The sequence below is a fragment of the Nymphaea colorata genome, chromosome 5, assembly GCF_008831285.2.
Source record: "Nymphaea colorata isolate Beijing-Zhang1983 chromosome 5, ASM883128v2, whole genome shotgun sequence".
In the NCBI taxonomy this organism is placed as follows: Eukaryota; Viridiplantae; Streptophyta; class Magnoliopsida; order Nymphaeales; family Nymphaeaceae; genus Nymphaea; species Nymphaea colorata.
This window is the reverse complement of record NC_045142.1, coordinates 14,893,701-14,900,672: the sequence shown is the minus strand read 5'-3', so window position 1 is coordinate 14,900,672 and position 6,972 is coordinate 14,893,701.

Below are 6,972 nucleotides of genomic sequence, written 5' to 3'. Positions count from 1 at the left end.
AAATAATCGAGAATTGTATAAAGGAAAAAGGAAAGTCCAAAAGAAAAAAAAACAAAAGAGATTATTAAAATAATAAAAAAAATCAGATCTCTTTCATTAATAAGGTGATAAGTTATAAAGATGCCAATATGCATTGGCTCCTTTGTGCATGTCATGATTAACTTATCACAAACACACTTAATTACAAGTGATTCTGAACCTAGACTCACCTAGTTCTGGCACCCCATCTAGTAGACTTAGCGACGTATCCAATCATGGGACATAAATGACCCTTTACTGAACCAGTAGCGCTTTGACTAAGCTTAGTCAAAGCTCATTTCAAATTAGACTTAATTAAAACATAATTAAATGTTTTGTAAGTATCAAATGCTATTAGAGTCATCAAAATAAGTTGAAGTCAAAGCATAAATGAGACATTGAGCATAGTCAAACAGTCCAGTCAATTCAATGTTAAGATAGAATAGTCCTTCTCCATCAAATAGAATCGACAAAGCCCTAACTTGGGGTTTTAAATGGATCAATTATGTATTTGAACTTGTAAGCTATATGAGTCCCATATGCAATTGAACAATCAAAATTTTGATATAGGGTTTTGACCAAGTCAAACTCATTTTCAATCAAAATTTTGGATGAAAATTCCTTTATAATTCAATTTAACACAACGGATTTAAAATCCTTGTAAGTTAACTTTGATTATTGCATTTATGGATAGTACGATATTAGTTCACTACAATATCACTAGGTCAAATCCCAGTGGACTCAAGCCAAACTTGGACACAATCAAGACAGAAAATGTTCAAGTCAAAGTTAAAGGTTATGCTTTACAAAAAAAAAATTGAATTTTAATTTGAATTTAGGTACAAATCCCAAGTTTTAAAATTAAATCTGAGTTGGTTTTGCTTGGAGTCGATGAACCTGACCTTGCCCGGGCCCACCTAGCCCATGCATGTAGGCTAGGTGAGCTCACTATTTGAAAAGGAAATTAAATAATCAATCTTCTTTTCTAATTATCAATCGAAACTTTTTGTTTTTGAACAATGAAAGACAAAGAGGACTCTCAAGTATTGGTCACAAACACGTAGGCTAGATGAGGTAGCAACCACATCAGCCATATAATAATTTTTTAATAGGTGGTTTTCCACCTAAGCAAATATTGTTTTGCTGGTCCATGCCACATCTCTTGGCTGGACCAGCCCCAACTTGCCATTTCAAAAGAATGTCCCCCCAGGAGGGGTGATTTCTTTTTTTTTTTTTTTTAAGAGAGACATTATGAGGGGGTGCAGTCCACTCTCTCTCTTAGTTAAAAAGCATTTTTAAAGATAAACACTATTGCTTAGAGTATTATTCTTTTAACCTCTGTTGTCTCGGCCCATATAATGCTTGACATGCAAGCATAAGAAGGGTAAAAAATCAATATAAACCCCTCTAAGCACTCTTAGAGAGGGACAATTTTTCCAAGTATTCTCTCTCTCTCTCTTCATTGCAGCCAAGTCAAGAAGAAGAAGTGTAGCAGTTGTCCCAAGCAAGAAGCCTCTTTCTTCCTTCCTCTCATCGATTTTTTACTATGTTAAGGCGCTCTTCTGGGCTCTTGTTTGGGATTTTCGGTCTAAGGAAGATCATTCCAGCTTCAAGGCTTGAAGATCTTCTCCTACTTTTTATTTTGCTAAGCTTGAATCCTCTTTGGATTCTTGTTTAGGATCATTGGTTCTAAGAGGCCTCCCGTGCTCTCTTTCCCACATCCAAGGGTCGTCCAACATGGTAGGCTTTTTTCCTATTTCCTACGTTCTATATTCATTTTACTTCTTAATGGATGATGCAACCATGGAAGGGGCTTAGCTATTTGAATTTTTAGCTGTGAATGATGTCCAGTTAGGAAACCATCATGAGGTTGTACACGTTAAATGCATTATTCATGCATCTACCGGTATTCAAAAAGGAAACCTACATAAAATTATTTCACAAAAGCCCAAAGCCATTCCATTTCAGCTGGCTGCCTTGAATCAAATTTCTAAACTCAATACCATAAGTAAAACCTACGGTGTGAGAGAGAAACTTTTTTTTTTTATATGCTGCAATGGAAATCTCTTGCATTCTTAAAATCCTAATAGGGGCGGATCATCTATTATAGATGAGATCCACCCTTGCATGGCTACATAAATGTATATTTTCTTGAGAAGATCTATTGATTTTCTTCATTTCAATTTATATTTTCATGATTTGTTGTAATTTTCTTGAGAAGGGTGGTCAAGGAGGTCAGAAAACACGTCTCCAAGCCCCTTGACGTAAAAGTTCCAGCCATGAACTGTCATTGTTCTTGAGCCATGCGCCCCTTTACTCAATCTTTTCAATTGAAGAAGCAACATGTATGCATACATATATGCACATATGTGTGCGTACCATTTCACACGAAAATGGTTATTTTCCCTTATAAAGTTCAGGTTAAAGGCCACGACCTTAAGCTGATCTAAAGTAGGTAGGCTCCAAAATTGGATCTTGATGGCTCAAAGCCACAAGACTAGCCAATTTCAAATTGGGTTGTGTGTGTGTGTGTGTATATATATATATAATATCATGGAAACCCAGATTTTAATTTGTCAAAAGAGTGTTGGACCTTCAATACTCTTGATCTTAGAACACTTATTGCAGCTCAAGAAAAGCTCCTAATTTGTCAATCTCTATGAAATTGATGAATTTCTAGTCTTGCCTAAATCAGCATCATAGAGATAGCTTCTAGTTTGACTGATTTCCTGATTTTTTTATTTCATACTTTCAATTCTTAAATTGGCATGGTTGTCATCCTAAAACATCACAAAACTTCAGCCAAAACCTGTGATTAAAATTCTCAAAACTGACAAGAACAATCTTGCCAAAATTACTTAACATACTCTTTCTAACTGGCATAGTCTTGAGAGATTTAAAACCAGTTTTGGAGAACAATCTTGACAAAATTACTTAACATACTCTTTCTAACTGGCATAGTCTTGAGAGATTTAAAACCAGTTTTGGAGTAAACCTAACTCCTAAACTCTGATTTGCATTCCAATATGTATCTTCAATGGGAAGATATATATATACATATACATACATACATGCATACATACATACATATATATATATATATACATACATATATATATATATATATATATATATATATATATATATATATATATATATATATATATATATATATATATATATATATATATGTGTGTGTGTATATATATATATATCATCAATTTCAAGACCTAACCTATCAAGACTAAATAAATTTTAGCAATTTTTACATCTTACTTTAAAAAAGGATCTCCAAAGTAGACATTTCTTAATTTGCAACCATTGAAGTACATGCTAAACCAGGTTTTCTTTTACTAGAACTCTGTACCATTGTTCTTAGTAGATTTTACATATCAACCTGCTCTTTCCTTTTTGCTTTCGGTACCAGACGATACATCTACTTTTTTTACTAATGGGATATTTGGAGGAATTGTCTCCCTCTTTTCTCCTAGTTTTATTATTTCTTATTTTTCTAATATTCTAATCAAATCATCTATTTTGTGTATAGCATGTTTCTAATTTATTATAGATTTGTTGCATATCCATAGGGCTATATTCAGGATTTATTTCTAAATCTTCTAGGTTATCTTCTTCTTCTTCATCTTCTTCTAAGTGTGCTATTTCCACTTTTTCTTCATAGGCTCCTGGAGTTTTACAGTACAGTTTTTATTTTCTTCTAGTTTCTATTCTAATATCCAAGGAAATTGATTGTTAAAAAAAGAAAGGCCTGTACTAGTAATGACACATCCAGCCATATTTTATAATATAAAGTTTAATCCTAGAATGCATTTCGTATTATCATGTAGTTGCATATATCTGATGAATGTCTTAGGCCCTAGTTGATAGTCAGTATGTTCTTCAAATCCTAAAGGTTATTATATATTTACATATCTCTTCATCATATTTATATAAGGATCCATCCATTTGTTATGCCCCGAGTTGATAGACAAGTTCTAAATTCTTGTGATATTCCGATGGCACCAATGTTTTATCTAACACCAAAACACTACATCTAGTGTCTACTAGGACATCTATTTCTGTTTTTTATTTATCTATTTTAAATATACAAGGAATTCTTACAGTGGTCTCTCTTGTACTATGTTCTTTATGGTCAGTCTTCAAATTAGGGAGATTTATTGTAGTTAGTGTTCTTTCACCTTTTTTTGTAATTATGCCTTTACTTTTGTTGTTGGTATCCAACATTTCAAAGTTCATTGGGTCAAGTCTTGCTACCTTCTTTTCTAAAGATTTCATCCTTACTTATATTGCAGCTATTGTATTTTCTAAGTTATCCATCTTATTTTCTACTACAAGGATTCTTTCTTTCTATAGTGTCATCTTTTCGTCTTATGTTATTTTCCATAATAAACTGATGTTGTTTTTCTTCCAAACAAAATTTACATGCTTCAACCATGCAAATTTTACAATGGAATCTAAGTTCTATGCTTGGATAACTATTACATAATATGCATGGGTGATCACTACTTCCTAATCTGTGTTTCGCAAGACCACGACAAAAATAGTGGCTACCTGTAATTTGCCCTCTGCCCTGAACTTGCCGGTGCACCTATTTGTGGAGGCGGCGATAGGTGAGGGCTTTGTGAGACTGACATGCATTTTGAGGAGCTCAATTTGAAACTTTGAATTTACATGTTGGATCTCTGTTCAGCTATATGTTGCAGTTGCACGAGATCTTGTTCGCTAAATGAAGGCTAATTAAAAATTGGTTAACTATATATTTGGTGCTCCATAAAAAAAAAAAAAAACCATTTCTAACTATGCCCCTACCATTTGCTATAGCACCACGTTCACTGGCTGCAAATTGATTAGTGGAGGTGACCAAAAGCATCACTAGTGCCGACCTGAGCCTTATTAGTTAATAGCATTAACTTGATCCGCCCCAGTTGCAACAAAAACCACGTCGCCCAAGTTCACTTAACCAAATCTGAGGGGCATGCAGTTGACTGCGTGGTGCTAGGTTGGCATGAGCGACTGATTTGCCATCATCCTGAACACGAATAAATATCGAGGAAGTGGTCCGGATCGGGCCCCACGGGCGTGGGCAATGTACTGGTGTTCAACGGCTCCACGCGATTGAGGCATTAAGCTAGGTCAAGGATGGGATGGCTTCATCATGACATATCGCACATTACTCTACTATAGCTGGGTGGTGCTGCTACATTGATAGTTAGTGGATGAGGACATGTGAATCTAGATTAGTCAAATTTTCCTTACATAAGAACGTCATTAGCACCTTTAAGACTGGTATGAATTTTGATATTTCATTCAACCTAAGTTCAACCTGCTGATGGTCCTAGGTTCTACGAGACAAGTCTTTAAAGTGAATCTACCTTCTTTTGTATGCTTTTTGTTAATCTGTTAGAACTTATGCTAGTATGTCTTATTGTGTCAGTTGAGCATCTTCCTGGTTCTCCATTTTGATAGGCTTGGTCCTATCGACATGGAATTGAATCAACGAAAGGCTGTGTAGTTCATAGAAAAAGAACATGCCAACAATCAACACAAGGCGAGAGGAGGTTCGTTGTGCGTGGTTTATAATGTTCAAATTATATATTTCTTTGGTGTAATTTGATTTGTCAGCATGGTCAGGTACTAAAGGAATGATTAAATGATTAGTAGCAAGATGTTGGCAGCTTAAGTGCTAAAATTCCACAGGTATCTCTTGACTTTCCTTTCCCTCCATAGAAGCTGAAAACAAACTGACTATGAGAAAAAAAATAGCATGAGCTGCCAAGTTTCTATGACCCGAGGATTATCATATATCGTACGATTGAAAGTGTGAAAGGGCCAGCATCTAATAACAAGCCTTTTATGTCATTATCATGCCATTCCTTTTCATTTTTTGTCATTTCGTGCTGAATCTCCATTGCAAACACAGCATCTCAAGCTTCATATCCCTCCATTGCAAATCCAACATCACTTCTTGCCATTTAGGATGTTCTTGTGAAGGCTAAGTAGTTCATTTTGTGAACAAGACGAAGAAAAATAGAATCAGCAGCCAACGAACATGCAGTATATAAAAAAACACCCTCTAGAGAATGTTCTAGATTGTACATTCAAAACATTATTCTGACTTGACAAGGCTAAATTGTTGTCAAGGATCAACAGAAAATATGCACATAATTTTTGCGTCAGCTCCATAAGTCTTTAAGCACAGAAAAGAGAAAATTGCTACTTTTCTTTTGGCGGCAAGCCCTAGAGCAATGATAGTTGTAGTGGCAGAACTTTCTTTTTTGTCACTGAATATCTTTAGTAGCTTACATGTTTTGCCACTAAATATGATGCCTGTCGTAGTAAATTTTTAAGTAATCATCCAACAATATCTGAAACATATAGCATAATTTACACACACACACACATATATATATATATATAGACACACACACAAATATATATTACATCCAAAACATTATTCTGACTTGACAAGGCTAAATTGTTGTCAAGGATCAACAGAAAATATGCAGATAATTTTTGCGTCAGCTCCAGAAGTCTTTAACACAGAAAAGAGAAAATTGCCACTTTTCTTTTGGCGGCAAGCCCTAGAGCAATGATCGTTGTAGTGGTAGAACTTTCTTTTTTGTCACTGTATCTTTAGTATCTTACATGTTTTGCCACTAAATATGATGCCTGTTGTAGTAAATTTTTAACTAATCATCCAATATATGCAACATAGCATAATATATATATATATATATATATATATATATATATATATATATATGAGTGTTTCTTGGTCTGGGACTAGACAGAGAAATTCTTTGGCTTGCATGCACCAGACGTACTTAGATGGTAATAATATATATATATATATATATGTGTTGGCCTGCATCGGCCGGACTTAATTAGATGGAATATGGAACTCCAGATGGCCAGAATATTTCAATGTGTGTTTGT